The following is a 22170-nucleotide window of genomic DNA, read 5'->3' as shown; positions in this document are numbered from 1 at the left end:
GCATCACTGAGAATACAGGCATTGTTAAAGTTAATAGTTGTGAATGGAAAGCCTGCAGAACACAGTGAATGGACGGGGGCTTGTTCTGCTTTCATTTCTGGTCTCTTGATGTACGATTCTTTCATCTCCCTTAAAGCATTTCACAGTGCGTCTATGCCACAGCTACTGGAATCAATGTTGTTAAAGGACAACTTAGTGAGCATTGAATACACCACACCAGTAACGAAAGGCTGACAGAGGAGTAAACTACAATAATAAATGGGGTGTGTGTGGAACAAAGCTGTTTCACAGACACGTTTGCCTTGCAGGAACTCCCTTGCACTCTTTTAAAGAGAAATATGCATCGCTTCCCACACGTGAAGACATCAAATGGCAGCAACCTTTGACATACCAAGGCTCAAAACTGTATTAGATTTTCAAAATGAAATTCTGTGTACAATGAAATGAAAGGGAACTGCATTTTGCAATGGGACCACATGCGTTATATCTAGTTTCTAATTGCTATGGTGTCATTAACAGGTTGTCAAACTGTGATTAATGGATAAGCAAGGGCTTCTCAGGGATGTCTTTTTCCTATACTAGACTGAGGTGTCAGAAGCAGAAAAAACATGGGCTTTAATTTGGTTTCTTTTGTGACTGGTGAACTGTTTTTTCAGTACCGTTTTTTTCAATTTTCATTTTTCTCTTTAAAATGTACTGTATAATAATGGTCTTATGTGACAGCAATAAGCAATTTTAGCGCAGCCAATATGAGAAAGAAAATAACAAAGACAAGAAAAAAAATAAACACCACCAAGTAAATGACAACAACATTGTGGTTTAAAAAATACAAATTACATTTTTTTTTTTTTTTTTTTTTTTTTAATTTTGTAGTTTCCAATTGATTTTTACCCATTTTTCTCCCACTTTGAAATAGCCAGTTGTATTATTTTAGACTCAGGTCACTGCTACCACCCCATGCTGTCTCTAGAGCGGCAAAGATGAACACACACTGTCCTCTGAAATGTGTTCCATCAGCCAACCACTTTTTTTCAGTCTGCAGTCTGGGAGCTCTCATCCATGATGGGCAGTGGAATAGCCTGGACTCAAACTGGCAACCTCCAGGCTATAAGGCGCATAAGGTGCATCCTGTGCTGTCGTATTGGAAAAAGACCTCCCTATAAAGTCCTCGCACAGTACGAGTTCTCAAATAGTAACAAGCAGGACAACCTGACATATAGTGTATTTATTTTTGCAATTGGTAAGTGTCAGTTTGACTGTAGCCAAGCAACATCACTTCAGTTTACTTTCCATGGTTAGGGCGTCATGAAAGACATGGAGCAGTTTTTGACCAATTAAGTTTTTGTTTTTTTTTCAGTACTACTGCATGGTTAGGGCTAAACAGTAATTGCTTCCAAATTCAAAGCACTTTTTCTTCACACTTCCTTCTCACCTTTTAAAAAAACTGCCTGTCTTCTACTCTTATTTAATTTGATGCACTACAAGTAATTTATTTGGGACGGCAGTATCGGACAAAGTTAACACTTCACTGCCCCTCGATAGTAGCTCAACACCAATCAGCTGTGAGGCGCTGACCCTGTAGTCCTCCTTAAAGCTTGTCATTTAAGTTTCATTCATCGGGTCATCAAAAGCTTTCAGTGATGACTGCTGCCCATTGAGCACAACTAAAACGCCACTGATTCAAGAGGAGACGAGGTCAGTAAAGTTCCCTTGACGACGGGGTGAATTCACCTGCACGCATTTCATTCCCTGATGTTATCTTTTAAGAGTGCCTTACCTGGTGTGAGATTAGGATCCCCCAATACTGCCACAGTGACAATACTTTCCAACGACAATGCCTTCGGGATTATTTCATTCAACATGGTAAGTTCACTTTTTAAGTTGTCTTACAGCAGCGTACTGTAAATATAATTTCTGGCAATAAACAGTTCCACTTACTGGCTCAGTTATGTCCCCACGTTCTGTTCATTATCAGCTAAAAATGTATTGAAAGCAATTTTAATTTAGGTTTAGTCTTAGACTTAGCCTTTGTTTTCTGTTTATCCATGGGCAACTTGTGGAATTACATTTTCTCGTTAAAATAATAATATACTAATAATAATAATAATAATAATAATAATAATAATAATAATAATAATATTGAATGAATTTTAATTAAACTTTGAGTTTGCAGGTGTGGCAGGAAACGGCGTTGTGGTGACTCAGACCAGAAGAAGGAAGCACAACACAAAGGTATCTGCAGTTTACAAAAGACTCAGCATGCGCTGTTTATTAAATAACAAAAATAAATAAAGTGATTAAACAAAAATAACACTGTGTTCACCGAGCACAGAAATAAAAGAGCTAAACAAAAACAAATCACAAACACAAATAATAACTGTTAAGGTCCAGCCAGGCCGTAGCCTTCACGGATCCTTTAAGTGTTTATAGTTTAATTTTCTCTTCTCTCTCCGCAATCTTTCCGCCTCTTGAACACCCCGCCCGGAACTGAGAGTGTTGCCAGTATTTATGCAGGTGACCATCTCCTGATTAGCAATAAATTAATCACTAAATTAATTTGGGAGATGGCCACCTTCTGCACAAGTTTTTTAATGTAGATGGGGCTTCCCATCCATGCTACAAAACATACAGATACAATACAATAAATCATAAAACAAACAAATACAATAAATAAATCCTAATACATAAATAACGCAGGGGCGGAGGGGGAGACCCCATTCTAAAAATAAATAAAATACATTTAAGCAGGGCTTTCCTACCGCTCTGCTTCATCAGGTAAAATACTTTTCAGGAGCCCACTCAAAGGTTTTAGTGTAGAACAAGTACTTGGTTGCCAGCGACTGTAATACTATCATGGGACCCTTTTACAGATTGGATTAACTTTGGGATTAAAGTCGGGTTTTTCCACAGGAACGGTTTTCAATACCCTCCCTCCCCCCCACACACACACCATACACCCCAAATCCACATCTGTACATCCATGCTGAGCTGCTTGGTTGCTGATATTTGGTTTCTCCTCTCTTGCAGTCTTTCTTAATTACGGTGAATGAACCCAGGGGTAGCAGCCAATTTGTGCCTCTCTGTCTAATCAGAGAGAAAGGGACTTATGGCAACGTGACCGTGAACTTTGAGGTAAGTATCACAGAGTTATCTTGCCCCTTAATCGCACGTTTTGTGTTCTGGATCATAATTTCCTGTTGGGGTCTGTTTGAAGGATTCGTCCATACAGAGAACAACCAATTTAGAATATCCTGGTTTTATTGTTGTAGTCCATATGTCGTCCATGGCAACAGGGTTTTAGTGCACTGACGTTTACCACCAAATGATTCAATTTACCAAGCCCTATCAAGCAAGCATGATGGATTAAGCTACAAAAAGATTTGTTTACAGATGCTGTCTTCAAACATGCTTTTATATTTAGCTTAGTGCATTGTAAGTGTAGGGTGACTCTTTTTTGTTTTGTGCTGCTCAAACTGAACCAAATGATTTCTGATTTTAATAAAAGACACCCTGCACACAACATACTAATGTATTTTAAATCACAAAAATGAAAGTTGTACCCAAGAACTGCTCTTAACGATAAAGACGAGTTGTTATATTTCACTTGTGTCATGTGTTCTATGCACAGCATGATAAGATAAGATTTAATAGGAATTGTGAAAAAAGTATGCTGGCTTTTAAATCAACAGCCTCCTCTCCTGATCCTTAAATCCAATTTCATCCCTCCTGGCAGATCACTGGAGACCCCAACCCAGCCGAGGAGGACTTGAGCCCAGCCAAAGGAAACATCACCCTGCCCCCTGGAAGAGTGACAGTGGTGTACAGATTACTCATACGGTACGACCAGGTAGCACGCAGTTCACTTGTTTTTCCAAGGAAAGCATCTGGGGTTACCAGTGATTACAGACTGCATTGTTATTGGGAGGCCTTTCCACTCATCAGTACTTGTCTCGGTTCTAGAAACTTTATAAAGACCGGCCTTAAAAGATCCCAGTGATTCAGTATGCACAACATGGCTAGGTAATCCATTCCATACCCTGTCTCCACTTACTTTCTAACTGTGTCCTATGGTCCAGGTTACTGTGCTGCACTTCAAGTATTGGCCTTGGTCAACTCCTTTTAAGAAGCCCCACCCCCATTCTTATTTGTTCCAGGCTAAATACAATTCATTTCTCAACATACTGTGTCTTTAAATCATTCCTTTTTGTTTTGTGAGATCTACACCCACCCCTTGTTATATCGCCCCTCGCTATACTGTGGATTCGGATATATCGTGGTCCTGGAGTTGGCTCCCCATTTTTACAGTCTAACTGCGCATGCCTTAGCTTCTATATATATAGGCAATTGCACTTAGAATTACTGTTATTCCATACTGCTCATCACAAGCAAAAATATATAAACCAATTAAAAACAAAGCATTAATATCGTACTGTTATTACATACACACGTACTGCACAATAACACAAAGCAAATTAAATATCTACTTGCTGAAGCAGTTTTAATTTTAGCCAATGAGGTGTTCACGTGTGGCAGCAATGCACTAGCAAAAGCCATAAGGCAGTGACGTCAGCTCCCTAGCAACAAGCCACCTGTATTGGGAATGGATTATTTCAATGCAGCAGGTTTGTGCAGTTGAGAAAGGAGAGAAAGACTCATGAAATTAACTGGAGTGTCCTGCGTTTTATATGAAAAATGAGAAAAAGCAGGTTGTGTAGAGGATTTATACTGGACCCTGACGCACCCGATAAAACGAGGGAGTGGTTGTACAGTATTTATTTTTTAGCCTATTTGTTTTTCTATGGGTCTCCCGCTATATCCCGGTCCTCAATATATTACGGATTTATATTGAACCCCAACACCCATGATATATCGAATGGGTGGTGTAGTTCTGCTCAAGCCGTCAGAGCTGTAGAGCCACTCCACTCTTCTTCTAGTGGAAAATCAAATGCATATAACAGCTACATTGTAGGAAAAGGTAATTTTTAGTAAAAACAGAAGGTCAGAATAAAAGCTTGTAATTATTAATTATTAATTAGTGATTATTATTTGTTCCAGATTCCAGAAGATGATGAAATCTTTACCATTGCGTTGACCAGCATTGAAGGCGGGGCTGTAATCAACCTCAACCACAGCAGTGTTCGAATCAGAATCAACAAGAACGACAGCCAAGTAAAGTTCACCCAGTCCGAGTTTGTGGTGCCCGAAATAGCCGGCGTCATCACTGTCCCGGTGACCCGAGGAGAGAACGAGCAGGACAGCGTGATTGGATCAGACTCAGAGGAGGTCTCCATCAGCTATATGATCGTCACGGGCAACAGCACGGCCAGCGCTTTGCTTACATCAGACTTTGTTGACCTGCAGCCCAACCGCACCGTCGTTTTCTCCCCTTGAGTCTCTGAAGTGCAGCTGCAGTTTCTGATCATCGACGATGCCACTCCAGAGATTGCCGAATCCTTTCAGGTGGTGTTACTGGAGGACACGCTGCAGGGAGATGCAGTGTTGCTCAGCCTCGGCATTGCTCAGGTCACCATTGAAACCTAATGATAAACCCGATGGAGTTCTGTCAATCAGCAGTGCACTCCTGGCTCAGACTCTCATAATCGATGAAGACCTCACTTCAAGGTAGGCTTCCCAGCTGCAGAAAAGTATTGCTACAGTATTCAAAATGAATGCAGCTAAAATGAAATCTGACTCTAATTCACACATATTGCAATTGGACGGCCCTTTTGTAAATCAAAAGCTTATAAAGGTTACACACCTTTTATTTTCAGTGTTATAGACTATAAAACTTTGACCTGTGACTGCTTCATGAGAAGCCAAGTGGATTTGACCGACTGTGTCAGTCAAATCTTCAGATTCTGAACTGTAAAACTTTATCACTGATTTAGTGAATACAAGTTTATTTAACTGACACAATTAAACTTTTCAATTTTAGATCTCCCAAATGGTCCTGGTCCTTGCTTCATAAACCATATTCATTTCATGGACGTGTGCTGCACCTGTGATTCCAGTTAATGGAAAGCTACATTTAAAATGTTCAGTTTGAAAAGACAAATAAATAAAAAGAAAGAGGTGTTAAATGAATGAGCTCATGTTAATTTCACACTAGACAGACATCTTGTTGCCCACACAGAATGCCTAACCAACGATGGCTCATCACCTTTTTATGCCGCCCAGATGGTGTTTTATATTCAAGATGTCGACGATGTCTATGGGTTAGTGAGATTCCACCCTTCAGATGAGCAGAAGATCGAAAGCCACCCTTCCGGTCGCTTCCTCTCCCTCAGTTTCCTCCGCCAGGGGGGCACCATGGGAGATGTGAGGCTGAACTACACTGCGCTCTACATTCCCACCGGGCCGATCGATCCAGGGAGAGCCAAGGACGGAGTCCTGAACACCACCAGGAAAAACAGCATCATCTTTCCTGCAGAGCAGTCCTGGGTCCAGAAGATGTTACCAATAAGAAACGATGCCTTCCTTCAAAATGGAGCACACTTTGTAGTACAGGTGAGAGACTCTGTCCACTCCCCGTTGCTGCCATGCTCCGGGTCTTGCAAGCCTCATTCTCATAGTTAAATAGTGCATGGGATAAGCATGGCTTTTTCATGTTCAAATGTGTTATGTTTAAATTAATATTTGAATATTCTTTAATTTGGAATTAGCTGAAAAAATTTATCCCAGCACCAATTGAAAAACAGCATTACATCAGTGGGCTTGTTCATTAAAAACATTTAGAGATATTAGAAGAGGTGGTAATTATCTATTCCGGAATACCCGGATATCCTGTAAGAAAGGGATCAGAGTGGAGTTCACTGGGTAGCAAATGATTTGTCTCAACACTGGTTGGAGGGTATGTGTATATAAGTTAAGAATAAATACAAACAGTCTGATTCTCTTGGGATTTCAGTGTTGTTTTTATGTTGACGGGTAACCTATTCTAAATGAATCGTTGCCAGGGCAAAGGCTATTCTATTGCCACGACCCCCTGACTGTGCTTATAAAGCCAAATATGGGTTTAATAAATGCAGGCTCTCATTAGCATCTCCATGTACTGTATTGAAGTAAGCTGCTGACAGGCTTCCATCAGCCTTGTTGAGGAGGATAAATAAACAGCTTCTATCAGTCAACAGCAATCAGCAAACAATAAATGAAAGCACTTCTTGGGATGTAACTGGCCCTGCACTCATGTTTAAGCCATGAGATTGCTTTTGCGATGAAGGGATACAACAATAAACTGGGCCCTAATGGAAATCAGCGGTGCAATGAGGATGATTAATACCATCCTGTTCCAATGCTGCCATGTGAAAACAAACAAACAACACAAACCAGGGACTTTGAGAAAACAGATATGTAAAACACCCACCAATGGACTTGCTGTTATAAGCCTGGTCTGAAGGACAGCCAAGTGGAGTAAGGCTGCTTGGTAACTACAGTTTAACTCAGCTTGATATTTTATCCTGTCAAGTGAATTAAAGTAGCTTCAAAATACATGGTCTTTTTTTTATGTCACCTTAAATTTGTAAGGTGTTTTCCGGAGTCTTTTTTTTTTGTAATGTAAGCTAGATCAGCCATCTAGGGTCTTTCTATAAGCAAGCACCAGCACCATCTAGCACACAGCAGTGTGTTGAGAGCGAAACTAGAGGAAACTTGTTTCCACAGTGGCAAGTCACTACATTTGGCACAGTGGCTCTAGATCTAACTATAGAGACACTTTGGGTGATCCAGCCTAGGTCACATCTATGGCAGGCAAGTCAGAACAAAAGAGCCGCTCCTGAACTCAGATGAAAGCACCTTAGCACAGTGTCTGAGTGAGTGTAATTACAACTGCTCAGCATGATGGGAATTTGAAGCTATTTACTCTTTAACTTTCAGTGGAGTTTGACCTGTTTAAAATGGAAAAATCCAATTGAAATATTCCTGTCTCGTCCTTAGGTGTGACCAATGTAGTTCCTTCACAAAAGGCTGCGTAATGCAAAATAACAACAATAGTAGTAATGAGTTAAGCCATAACCAGCAAATGGAAAATCGAGTGACAGCCGAGCTCGACGTGTGGGATGTTAGTTTTGGTTGTTGTGACCCGCCCCCCGTTTCCTCTTCTGTGTTCTAGCTGGACAGTGTGGAACTGGTGAGTATCACGCCACCCATCCCGCCAGTAAGCCCCAGACTATGGGGTGTCCTGAACATATCCCTGATCATCACTCCAGACATCGCCAACGGAGAGATCGGCTTCACCAGCAACTAGACCCTAGTGGTGTTCAGCCAGGATGAGTTCTCAAAAAACATCACACTGACAGCCCTTCCTGATGAGGTAACATTGAGCATCTGTGCCACACAGGAGCAGAGGGTTAACTATTGTAATTGAACATGAGATGTGATACAAAATGTAAAATGAATTCTTAAGTATGAATATAAATACCAACTCAAGTCTAGGTTTTTCAATTTGATTTTTAAAGGTTAAACGTTTGTTTACACAGAAAGTGTATTACATGTAGATCTACAACCTTAGAGTTGTCATGTGGTTGCTTTGTTGTTTTGTTCACAAAAACACTGCTGTCTATTTGATTTTTAAGCTATAACTACAGGGAGCATAGAGTGTATACCAGACTAAGTCTAGGATATTATGACTGTCATTTGATTTGGCTTCATATAAGGCACCCTAAAAATGTTTGTCCTAGGATACCAAGTGGCTACAGTTGCTATGTACAAGGATAATATCTCTATTCCATTCCTTCCAGGTGCCTGAAAACATGGAGGGATTTACAATCACCCTTTTAAATGTGACTGGAGGAGCAAGACTGGGAAATGCTCTGAATGCAAATCTACATATCAGAAAAAATGATGATCCCATTTACTTTGCAGGTACAATTCCAATATAATACCAGCCCTAGCTGCTGTGGGTGTAGGGTGTCTGCTTTAGATCATTCATAATTACAGACATAATTGAAAAACAAAATGCTTGTAGAAAATGAATGGTGAATTGGTACAAGAGAGCTCGTTACTTAATTTGTTTACTGAATATAGATAGATAGATAGATAGATAGATAGATAGATAGATAGATAGATAGATAGATAGATAGATAAGCCAAAAACAAAACATGAAAGAACAACATTTGTTTTGGGACGACTACACCTTTTTAATATTGGTATTACGTAAGTATTTCTGCTTTTTTTTCCCTTAAATGAGTTTTCCCTATTTAAAGAAGTTTGTGTTCATATTTTTTAAATATATTATTTACCAGCATGTCACTTTGGTCTATTCAGATATGAATAACTTAGACCCAGTGTTATGTTTAAAAAATACCACAAATAAATTGAATTCCAAAGCAGCATTCTGAATCTAAATCTTTCCTCCAGACCCTGTTGCCATAAGAATTCAAGAAGAAGATGTTGCCAACTTCACAGTCCTGCAGAATGAGTCGAGTGACTCTGTCGCTACGGTGATGTATCAGACGGCCCGCGGAGGCACCTCAGATGAAGACTTCCTTCCTGCCGAGGGCGGCAACGTCCTGGTGTTTGAGATCCGGGAGCTAATGAAGAACATCTCAGTCACCATCATAGACACTGACATTCCCGAAACTGAAGAGCCCTTTTATATCCTTCTTTTCAATGCCACAGGTTTAATATTATTTGTTCACAAGCATGTCACTTGGGTCTATTTAAATGATCGAAACAGCGTCTGATGTTTAAATTTATCAACTTGATTTTGTGGTTTAGATAATTGAAATAGACCCTATTGTGTTGTAACTTGTTATCATTGCTAATCATTCAAACTATGTAGAATGCTCCATCCTGCCTACACTAAAACTTCAGTATACCATTGTAAAAACACATGGCAATTTGTAGTAAAACATTCTGAAAGCATGAGGAGGACAGCACAGAGGTGAATGGTACACTGCTAGTATAAGCATGGTAAAGCACAGAGGTGAATGGTACATTGCTAGTATAAGCATGGTAAAGCACCTAGGTGAATGGTACACTGTTAGTATAAGCATGGTAAAGCTGGGGAAACAGACTCAGCAGACCCTATTTTCCACTGTGCTGTAATAAATAGTAAGGTATGACTTATTTAATGTAGCAATTAAATAAAAGACATGATACTATAACTACACTTCCTGTAATTAAATTTTGTTTTCTCTTTACAGTTAACTTACATTGTTGCTATAATTTAATTTTAACAGGGACCTATAACCTAAATGAAGAGGCATTTTCAATGCAATTTATAAGGGAGTTTAATAAGTGGAAAGTGGAAATACTACAACAAAATATTGTTTGTAGTACTATTGCTAGGGCAACATGTTGTTAAACTATGATCCTGTAATGCTGAAATGTAATGAAACAAGGCTTCCAGACAGTGGGTAATGGGTTTAGAAAAAGCAAAGCAGTTGAGAGTGCTCTGTTGTTGAGAGGTAATTCTGTATTGTTCCAGGTGACTCAGTGGTCTATGGGGCTGACACAGCTACAGTAGTAATTGAAGCCAATGACGACGCCAGTGGAATCTTTTCACTAGAGCCTGTAGGCAAGGCTGTGGAGGAGGGGAGCTCCAGTAACTTCATGTAAGATATTTGCAGAATGCCCCTGTAGTGCTTGTTTTACAAGGTACTGTATACAAGCAGAGCTCCACATTAGGGTAACTGACTCTGCTGTACAATAATGTGCCTACTGCTGTTTCCAATTTGGCAAGCTCTTCTCAAGTTATGTTTCTGCCATGCTTGTGTTTTTCTTTACTTTTTAAAGTATATTTTTCCTCAGTGTGTTCCATGTAGAGTAGCACTGTTGAACATCAGGTAAATGGAGCTAATAGGATTCAATTTGCTTTCTTTGCGCATATATTAAAAAAGCACAAACTTTTTAATGGTAATAGATAAACTGCAGAGTTTAAAAGTATTTCAATCATTTGGCATTAACTTCAGTACTAAACTACAAAAATGTGTTTTACAAAGTGTGCCTGTCTTTAATTCTGGTACCACAAGTCCTTGTATTATATCTGCCGAGAAACAAATGCATTTTATTTCTCATGTGTCTTTCAGGGTGGTGAGGGATAGAGGGATGTTTGGCACAGTTGCCGTCTTCTGGCAGCTGTTTGGTAATGGATCCGTGTTGGATACTGGACAAGAATTCTACAATTCGAGAATGGAGAACGATCTAAGCAAATCACCCTCCACGGTCTTTCAGATAAAATCCCAGAATTCAACGAGGTCTATCGTCTAATGCTGACCAATATATCAGGTACATAGTCAACTAAAGGTGAAGTGACCAATGCAGTCTTTCAAATAATCTTGGTCCTAAGAGCTTGAGAAAATGTTGAATCCGTCTTTTACATCACCAGTGAACAATCACATTTTCCCAGTCGGGGCTGTGGTCTGAGCAGTGATGCCTGTGATGGATCCAGATACCTTTGTTAGTAAGAGCGCCACTCTTGATGTATGATGTTTCTTTTCCATCGTGTTTCTACACAGGCGGATACCCAGGACCAGGAGGCAGGCTGGCTGAAGCTAACCAGAATGTCACGGTCCTCAATCCCTTTAACAATGATCCTTTCAGGGTGTTTGTGGTAGACCCTGAGAGTCTAGATTGGGAAGTGGCTGAAGACATTCTCTCGGAAGACGACATGTCTGACATCACATCCTTCACAATCCTCAGAAATCAGGGCACATTCGGTGTGGTTCGCGTCGGATGGGAAATACTGTCTGATGCCTTCCACTTGGGACTGCCTCCCTTGAGAGATCTGATTCTTCAGGGGTCCTTCCCCAGTCTGGTGGAGCTCAGACCACACCTGAGATGTCACCACTCTGGCACAGACGCTCTGTTCTTCAGTGGATCTGCGGGCGCCTTTGGGACCGTTAGCCCCGAGGATCAGCTGGTTGTGAACCAAAGTCTTGTCAGTTTCACCTTCTCAGCCTGGCTGATGGCCAGCGCGAACACCAATGGCTTCATCATCGCCAAGGCAAATGAAAACGGCACCCTGCATTACGGGGCGAAGATTCAAACCAATGAATCCCATGCAGTGTTACTGCTCTATTACACCCCTGTGGGATCCAATGCCACTCAGGTTGCCAGGGCAGCAGCAGTGAGGTTTCTGGAAGACAATGTCTGGCTGCATGTCATCATCACCTTGGGTGATGGGATCATTGAGTTCTACATGGATGGCAGCCCCATTGCTGGGGGAACCAGGAGACTCAAAGGAGAAGCTATTGCTGATGGTAAGTTTTCAATTAATTAACAGTTTCTGTGGGAAGTTTAAGTTTCCCTTACTTTTGCAGTGATACAAATGGGGACATACTATCGCTGTTCTATGTGGTATATTTGGAAAGGCCCTTACTGAAATTTCACTTTAAAGTCTAAAAGTTGCATGTCGCTTTTTTGTATGCATTATTTTTATAGAACTTGAAATGCATTGTTATTAAGACACTGGGCTAGATTATGAAAGCTGTTTACTCCAAATCATAATTAGCACATTTTGTAATTTGTGTTTTTTCCTTAGAGAAAATAATATGCTAATGACAATTTTGAGTAAATTCATCCCAGAACCTTTATTATGTGCTGTGCTATGCCCAGAACTCCGGTTTTTAAATGTTTGTTTGAATTTAATTGCCAAATCTACAAGATTGTGTACCAGCAAGTAACAGTCAATGTGTTTTTCCCGACATTTGGGAATAGCGGTTTATAGAGTGCAGTAAAGTTTTATTGTCTTTTAGTTTAAAAGATCGTTCTGGGGCTGTGGTTAAATTTAACAGAAGGCTTCCTTTTGTTAAATGTTTATGGACAAGGAAATGCTGGCGGTGACTGTACAGGAGCCCTGCTGATAGGGGCTGGTGTGCAAGACATTGAAGGATGTGGGTTATTTTCCAGTTAGATAAACTGTGAGCTGCTGTTGTTGAGAGGACACCAGTAACTTAGGTGTGTTTGATATGGAATAATCAAGTCAGGGCCAGTCTAATGAAAATATGTGAGCTTTTCTGATATGGCAATATTTGGTATAAAAAATTATATATATATATATATATATATATATATATATATATATATATATATATATATATATATATATATATATATATATATATATATATATATATAATATATATACACACACACACACACACACACACACACACACACACACACACACACACACACACACACACATATATATATATATATATGTATGTGTGTGTGTGTGTATGTATATATATATATATATATATATATATATATATATATATATATATATATATATATATATATATATACACACACACACACAAAAATACTGTAGGTAACACCACAAAATGTTTTGTATTCATCATGTTAACCTCAATTGAAAAGAAAATGACAAGCCAAGAACAACGGCTCCTTGGCACGAGGATCTATGTACCCATATACATTTAGTGGGTTTGTGTTGTGGACTATGTAGATATGTCTACAAAAACTTGTAATATAACAGATTCAATCCTAGGCCAGAGATCTTGTGCATTAACCCACTACGCCACTGCGCTGTATTCCTGACTGTGGTCCGGACTCCCTGGCGTGACTGAAGGCCTCTCTTTACTGCACCTTTAATGACGTTTACCTGCACTTTTTAAAGGGGTAGTTGAGCCGATTATTATTATAATAGAGGAACCTCTGACAAAAAACAGAATTTAGCTCTTCACTCCTTCATAATACACACTGGCCTCATGGGGACTAGCGTAATGGAACAGACTTATTCAAGGTTTTTTTTACAAAATGCAATTTCAGTTGTTTTTTAAATGTTTTTGTAAAAGGAAACTAAAACTGTTGATGTTATAAAACTAGTAACAGACGACTTGGAAGGTTTTTTGCATAGGGTCCATGATTGTTTCTGTTTTTAAAAAAATTGTGCAAATTGCATTTTGGCATATTAAGACCTTGATAGGTACCGTGTGGTCCATTATGCCATTTAGTGTGTTTTAAAAAAGATTTAAGGTTTTTCTGAGGTGTAAGTATTAGTACCCTCAATAAATCAGTGCATTTAGGGACTGATCTTCAATGTCTAATTTCAAACAAAGACAGTTAGTTTCCCCAAATGAGGGAAGAACAGGGAAGATCATTAAGGAAGAACTTCTGTTGGTGAGCTAAAGAAACTCCTAGATCTGGTAGTAATTCTCAAACAGACGATCATCACAGCCTGCACTTACCTATTTGTTTTTGGGTGTATCTTGGCTACTGTAAATGTCACAGTTTAGTGGTATTTTACAGCTCGTACTTCATTGTTAACAGACCATTGAGTCACATAAATAGCAGTTGACCCCAAGACACTGAGGTTCTGGCGTGTGCCATTTCCACACAGCCCCCCCATGCATCATGGGAGCAGGAATGTGCGTCCTGTCAGTTCCACATGGAGGTGACATGTGGATTCAGCTTGGCAGGATCAATTAGTGTGTCTGCCACAATAGTGCAATACAGGGGGTAATTCTCCTTAGATCTATTTCTGGAAAAGCCAAGTCACAGCTGACCTGGCTGAGGGTATTGTCAGCGATTGAATGCTGCCGGGCACTTGTGCATGGTGTTTTTGAAAAGGGACACTAAACTTGCTGGTGATATAAATATTTATTCCCTATTCACTTCTGTTGGAATCAGCTTTGCGTCGGCTCTAATTGGCACTTTACTCCCATTTTCTCTTCAATATACCCTAGGGAAAAGCCATTGCTTTGTTTAATGATTTAAATAATTAGTAAGCTAGATTTAGTGGTAGTATGCTATTCAGTGCAAGGATAATGCATCATTTAAATGCTTGTAAAGTCTTCCCTTTACAAGCCAGCAGTATTCAAACAATTTAAAATGTGTAGAGTTAATTTAAAATGTGTAGTTTTGCAAAAGCAGACCAATTACCCGAAGGTGGTGCAATGTATATATAAATAATGGCTGCTATATTTAATAGCCACAGTCGCTACAATGTTTGAAAATCAATTTTCTTACCTCTTATTAGCATGTGCAGGCTTTCCATCTTACTTGCTTGTGTGATAATTGGATATGGAATATTCCGATTTGTTAAAGACAAAGATTAAAAGTTGCTGCTCCTTCCTGGCACCTAGTTACTTCATGCGCTGTAGTTCAAACTCACTGCAGTGGTCTAGCGGCAATCAGACCATGTGACCAACAGCAAAGGCATCAGGATGTAGCAGTTTATCTATACTATTATATAGCACTGTATTTGAAATATTTGCATATCCTGAATTAATATGCAAAAAAAGTTAAGAGCCAGCACAAAACATCACAGTAATAATGTCAACAAAGCTAAAACAAAAGTAAGAACTGAATTCAAAGCATTGATTAGCACTCCTTTAACTAATTAACGGAATGGTAACTTCTACACGTTATGTGCAGAAGTATTTGAATGCAGTCTTTTGGGATCTGGATAGATGTAATGTGAGTGCTAAATTACTGTATCTAGGTCTCCATATATATTTAATTTAGCTTCATGCATGGGTGCAGTGGAGGTGCAGTTGTCTGTGGGATGAGATGATTACTAGTCTCTGAGCACAACAGATGGCAAGCCCGTGCAGCGAATTCCCTTAGAAAGTGAATCTTCCATGCAAAGGGATGAACAATGTAATGTTTCATCTCTAATTCCTTTCAAGTCAGAGTTTGGGTATACTGTAGTTATTTGCCCATGTACACACGCAGTATCTTGGCATGCAAAATAAGAAAGTGCATGCATGTAAATGGAAGTGTTGTGTATTACACTGCTGTTCCTGACCCCTACTGGGGAGATGAGGTTCCACACTCTATAACTGCTTGTGTAAGAGCCTTTGGTTTATACAGTGGTTATGTGTCCATGGCAGGCAACTAAAACTGAAGAGCGGCTCCTGAACTAAAGCACCTCAACAGTCTTATCTAAAACCGGCATTGCAATAAGAACCACTCTGAATGATTGCAAACATCATACAAACAAACAGAATAAAACCAAAGAAAATAGGATTTGAAGCTACTTGCTAATGAACTATGCTGCGTGGGTATGCCAGTGGGGAGAGTTGCCTTGTTGATTGGATACAGCAGTCTCTTCAGGAGCAGGAGCAATATGTTACTAAAGACACTACCCCACCTCTTCTTATCTCCAGGCGTCGAAGGAAGGCTCAGTGACCTCCTGTGTAGTGGAGCGGACCAGAGGAGCCTTGGGCTATGTCTATGTAAATTACACCGTGACTCAGACTGATTCCAGCAGTGGCTCACCCACAGCTCCAGACTTCGCTAACTCCAGCGGCACTATCACATTCCTCCCCTGGCAACGGTCAGAGGTGAGCAGGAAACACTTTCCCTCATCAATCATGGATGAGTGAGGAACCCTGTCAGACAACAGCAGCAGCAACATCAAGTTAAAGCAACAGCAACTTAAAGATTAAGAAATAAATCCTGATGATGGATAGCCATCTAGTGTTGTGTTGGTACATGATCACAGGAAGATCTGAAAAATGTAAATGTTAGTGGCTCATTTAAAAATGTGTACATTATCAAAAAAAAAATGATATATATATATATATATATATATATATATATATATATATATATATATATATATATATATATATATATATATGTGTGTGTGTGTGTGTGTGTGTTTGTTTTTGTGTGTATTTTTCTTTTTTATTTCTTGGTGCCAGCACCAGATACCGTGGCTCGTAAACATATTTACGTTCAGTATGAACTGTGTATTAAAGATGTGTAAAATCAACTGGCAACTCCCCCCAAATGCACTTTTGTCATTCTTTTATTAAACAAACAGTCGGAATTCTCAGAATACCATAACGTTTATTCATTACTAATTAATAAATTAAACAACCCCCCCCCCCCCCCCCCCCCCCGATTTATACAAAGACAGTCATGACTTTACATTCAATAGATACATAGCTATAATCTTCATTAGCTTTACAGTCACCCAGGCAGCATTCACAGTGAAGAGAAGCAAGCAAGCTTTTTTTCTGTACGTTCCCAAGTATTACCCATGATAATTACATGAATAATAACTGGGAAAGTTTTTTTTTTTTTTTTAACAAACATAGTTTGACTCCCAGAAAATGATAAAAAAAGAAAAGTGGCAAAGATTGAACTGAAAATATAAAGCCCTTTATTCCTGCCAGGCGGTGTTGACACACATCTCTTCCCATCAATGTGCTATCCTCTCCTTTCCCAGGTTCTGAACCTCCATATCCTCAATGATGACATCACTGAGTTTGCAGAGCACTTCCGGGTCACTCTGGTGGCAGTGGTGTCCGGGGATGGGAAACGAGGCTCCACCCCCACCAGCGACTCAGCCACTAACATTAACATCAAAGCAAGCTACCACCCCAATGGTAAATCACTAGGTCACAATACAACAGGCTTTGCATAATGCAGAAGTTTTGAATTTTACTTTGCAAAGTGCATTTGGGGGGCGTTTGCTAAGGGATCTTTTTCGTCTGGTATTCCCTGAGTTTATGTGTAGTTCTCCCCCAGGATTGCTGCAGTTCTCCAAGGACCCCCCTCCAGACCCAGCTGCTGAGATGATCAGACCGGCCCTGGCAGCTGCCAGTATCACCGTGGAGGAGGTCGGGGAGATCAGGCTGCTGGTGGTTCATGCCCAGGGCCTTCTGGGAAGGGTGCTGGTGAGATACAGAACAGTACCACTGACTGCAATGAGCCCATATGACTATGAGGTAACTACACTTCCCACAATCCCTTTTCTACCCAGTTTGAAGTGACCAGTTTAAATGTTGCCATATGGGCTAGATATCGAAATATCGGAAATTGCAAAGGTAAAGGGTTCCAACAGTTACAAAGAACAGAGAGTTAAAAGAAAGAAGCAATGTGTGACTAAGAGTTCAGGTAGGAATTGTGCTGTTTTGATTGTCAGGAAACAGATAGCACCCTCGAGTTCCAGCATGGAGAGCAATTTCAATACATCCACATGAACATCACTGACGACTCTGTCCCTGAGCTAGACAAGTTCTTCAAAGTGGAGCTTTACAACCCTGCCTGGCGAGGTAAGAGTGAACGCAGACAATGAAAACACTGCTCCTTCTGTGAGTGTGCTGCAGAACAATACATTAGCAGCCAGCCATTCAGGCCATTTCCTGTAGACAGTAATGGGATTGAAAATGTGTATACATATGAATAAAATAAGTGGTTTGCGTACAGCTCATGGACTGCTAATAGATATTGATTGAGAGAGGCATGATGAAAAGGGGTCCATGCAATCCAATTCCCAGTTGAGCACTTGATGCACCCCCCCCCCCCCCCCCCCCCCCCCCCCCCCCCCCCCCCCCCCCCCCAGAATATTCCAGGTAGTTTCACAGGCTAACATTACACTGGAAAAACATGCAAAATGAATGGTATTTACTTTAACACATACAGAAACTAACAAAAAAAGCCAATAGCTCTCTTCGTTTAGGACTAATTGGAGTTTACGGCTGTACATACAACTGTATTTACTGCTGCAATTTTTGTCTATGCTTCTCGGTGTTCCTCTTGTATCCCAGTTGAAGCATGTTGCCTTCAGACACCTGTATGTGTCTGTGCTGTTATGCCAGCATCTTACCAAGTGGTCCTGCCTTCCTGTGCACTGCACTGTGTGTGGCTCTATGTGTCTCACTTCTCTCCTGTTTGTTGTCGGTGCTGTCTTGGGTTTTATCAATGTGTGTGTTCCTGAAGTTGCTGAACTCTTTAGGCGTGAGGGCAGTGCCAGCGGCGATGGGGACGCCGACTTCTTCCTCCCAGCTTTTCATCAGCGTGGTAAGAACCTCCCAGCATCTTCTTATCTGTCTGTACTGTATGCTCTTAGATGCTCTTAGACAGTGTTCAAACTCTTACTCTCCTATAAGAGATTGACATCATTCACTTTGTGGACAGTCATGGTATTACAGAGCTGTCGTTGCCTAAGATGTGGTAAGTACTGAACAGGGCTAGGCTGTTATGTGCGTAAATGGTTGCCTGTTATACAATGTTTTATGTACTGCTGACTAACCCAGTGAAGTTCTCCCGCAGCCAGCCTGGGAATGGCTTCTCACATCATAGTGACTATCGCTGCTTCGGACGACGCCCACGGGGTGTTTCAGTTCAGCACCGACTCGCTCGTCGTCAGTGGAACTGAATCAGAGGGAGGTCACGGCACTGTCGTCCTGCAGGTCAGACTAAACTACAACAAGCCATTGCAGCAGGAAACTTTTTAAATGAACCTCCAACAGAAACCACTCAAAGTTTGGCCGCCATAGCTTTTGAAGGGTGGAGTTTATATTTTACAGACAGGATCATAGGCCTATAAGGTTTTGTCACACGCCCACCAGAGGGCACTACACCAGAGGACTGTGCCTGTGTTTAGGGGGATGTTGTGGTCACATATGCATATATGTTTAAGTTTGCAAGTGATTAAACCTTATCAATCCGTCAAAAGACGTACATCAGATAAAGGAAAGAAAGTTTTTAGCCACACTAACAATAAATTCTGTTATTTTATTCCTGCAGATGGCACGCAGTGGAGGTGCCTTGTCCAGGGTGATGTTGTTCTGGAAGGTTGACTCGGACCCTGAGGCAGACCTGATTAATAAAATCGGCAACGTCACGTTCGAGGTCAGCCAGACTAGAGCAGACAGTGGCCCAGGTCTCTTCGGATGAGGTGCCAGAGTTGGAGAAGACCTTTGTAGTCTGCATTCGCAATGTCTCTCACGGGCGTTTGGGAGCCTTGATCAATGCCTCGTTAACTGTGCTTGCTACTGATGACCCCTATGGACTGTTTGTCTTTTCTTAGAAGAACTGCTCTATCCAGGTGATGGAAGCAAACACAAATGTGACACTGGTGATACAGAGGCTGAAAGGGCTTATGGGCTCAGTACAGTTGAGCTACAGGACAGTAAGGGACGATGAAGGATCGCCCGTCATCCCTTCTGGCATTGCCAGGGCTAACGAGGGAAGCGCCTACCTTGCCATAGTGGGCTCTGTGATTTTCGCAGCCAATCAGAGCGAAGCTAACATAACCCTTCGTGTTTTGGATGATTTTGAACCTGAACAAGCAGAGTCTGTGTTTGTGCAGCTGATCAATGTTACTCTCCTGCAAGGAGTTCAAGACAGACCAAGTAAGTATTTGCCCATTGAAAAAGCACTGCCCAGCTTCTACTGATGACAATCAATAAACAGCCCTCTGTATGCTTTCTGTAAAAGTTTGTTTTGTCATGATATTGTCTTCTACATTTTGATTATGATTGCTGCTGTTGGTTGTAAAGTATCATTAGTCTCAGTGGGTTTTGGGTAAATCATTTAGTTGTAAAAATTACATTAGATTTTATTTAATTTGTTAATATATTTTTTTTACCCAGTCTAGTTTTACACTGTTAGAAATAATTGAAGAAAAGTAATCTTTTTTCTTACAAATGCTAAAATATATTCTTAACCCACCTTCAATATTTTTAACACTGTACAGCAATGACAAATCATTCCTTTTGTGTTTCTAGTTTATCTCTCGCCACGCCAGAGGCCTATGAATGAAACTTTTGCCCAGGTGATAATTGGAGCGAGTGATGATGCTTTCGGGGTGCTGCAGCTGTCGTCTCCCTCTGTCAGCGTGGCTGAGTACTATGTGGGTCCGATTGTCAATGTGACCAGGATTGGAGGGATTTTTGCATATGTCTCTGTGAAGTTCCGAGCAGTGCCAATGACAGCGAGGGTTGGTAAGAGTTTAGCTGTGTGTTTTGGTTATTTGCAAAGTGAGTCTGTTTGTTAAAGGTCTCTCAATTAACAGCAGATGTAAAGTGCACCTTTTATAGTTGTTCAAAGTCATTTAAGGTATTTTTTACTTGTGGATCAAAAACCTGTCCTGGATGGTTTGCCACCCCAATTGAGTTTATTCATGACAACTCCAACTTGATTTTATTCTGTTGTAACAAGATGGAGGCTTGATGCAAACCGGCGACCCTGTGCAGGTCAAGCGGGGTCGTCTGCGTTTCTGGTTTTAGAGCTTTTAAACTCATCTCATCTCACCAACGGGACAGAATCCGCAAGAGCAGTGCAGCACACAACACTGGTTTGGAAAATGCTCTTATGTAACGGATAAACCCCATTAACTGGATATCTAAGGGATAGAATCGTCATAATATTCAACCTGTTCAATATAACTACATTCTTTTATTAAAATGAGTTTATTCTGAGCAGACTTTCTAACTCTGTTTCTGTGCAGGGGACGACTATAGCGTAGCCTCCTCCAATGTGGTCTTGCTTGAGGGAGAGACCAGCAAGTCCGTGCCAGTCTACATCATCAACCCTGAGGTAGAGGAGAGGTTCCGCATCAAGCTCCTCAACTAGACCACAGGGGGCGCTGTGCTGGGAGGCCTCACCCAGTGCATCATCACCATCGACACCATCGGGTCTTTCGGTAAGCTTAGATTCTTAGATTCTTTACTTCTTGCCAGCGTGTTTGTAAACACCTGCAATATGGAGATCTTACTTTTATGTAAATGGTTTATGACTCACATTTTGTCAAAAAAGCTTGAGTTACAATGGGCAAGAATTCAGAGCAGACAAATAGATAGTAAAGAGCTTAGTTGGTAGGTGAAATCCAAAACGGTATTTTTTTTGTATTATTGGACTAATTAGGTAACCAAGAATATGTACAAGAAAGACAAATGACTATTCATTTTGACCGACCTCTTTCAGTATAAGGTGACTTAAGCTTTAGGATTAACCACAGCATTACCACTGAATAAACATTATGGGCCGGCCCTATATTGAAGCGTTTGCAAAGGCATGTTTTCAGAATGGAATAATTTCACAGCACTTTTGGTTGCATGGCCCAGTAACGACACTGTTCTAATCAATATTCTAATTACAGTAATTACACAGAGTTACTGCTCTGACATAGTAGATTCTGTGTAAATGCATGGAAATTACCTTTATATCAATTATGTCATGTAATTCTATGGGAACACCATGAAACAGGACATGGCCATGTATTTACACAATTATTCCATCCAATAGTGACCATGTAAGAACAGTGTTGGTAGTTACCATGCTGCCCAATAGTGACCATGTAAGAACAGTGTTGGTAGTTCCCATGCTATTACATATCTATGTACTGTATGCCCTGTAACCTATTGTGCTACCAATAATTTTAATTATTAAGACAGTACTCAATAGGGCCCTTAAAGTTAATAATATAATGCTGCAACTAAGCTGTTTCTTGCTCTGTTA

General features: G+C 40.5%; 1 pseudogene; it reads left to right on the top strand.

Annotated features, from left to right (window-relative positions):
• Nucleotides 1–1752: 1752 nt before the first annotated feature.
• The window catches only part of LOC121327374, a 144362-nt pseudogene continuing 123944 nt past the window's right edge, over nt 1753–22170 (top strand).

This window comes from Polyodon spathula, chromosome 2 (genome assembly GCF_017654505.1).
Source record: "Polyodon spathula isolate WHYD16114869_AA chromosome 2, ASM1765450v1, whole genome shotgun sequence".
Lineage (NCBI taxonomy): Eukaryota > Metazoa > Chordata > Actinopteri > Acipenseriformes > Polyodontidae > Polyodon > Polyodon spathula.
The sequence above is the reverse complement of the archived record's forward strand: the minus strand, read 5'-3'. Positions and strand labels throughout refer to the sequence as shown.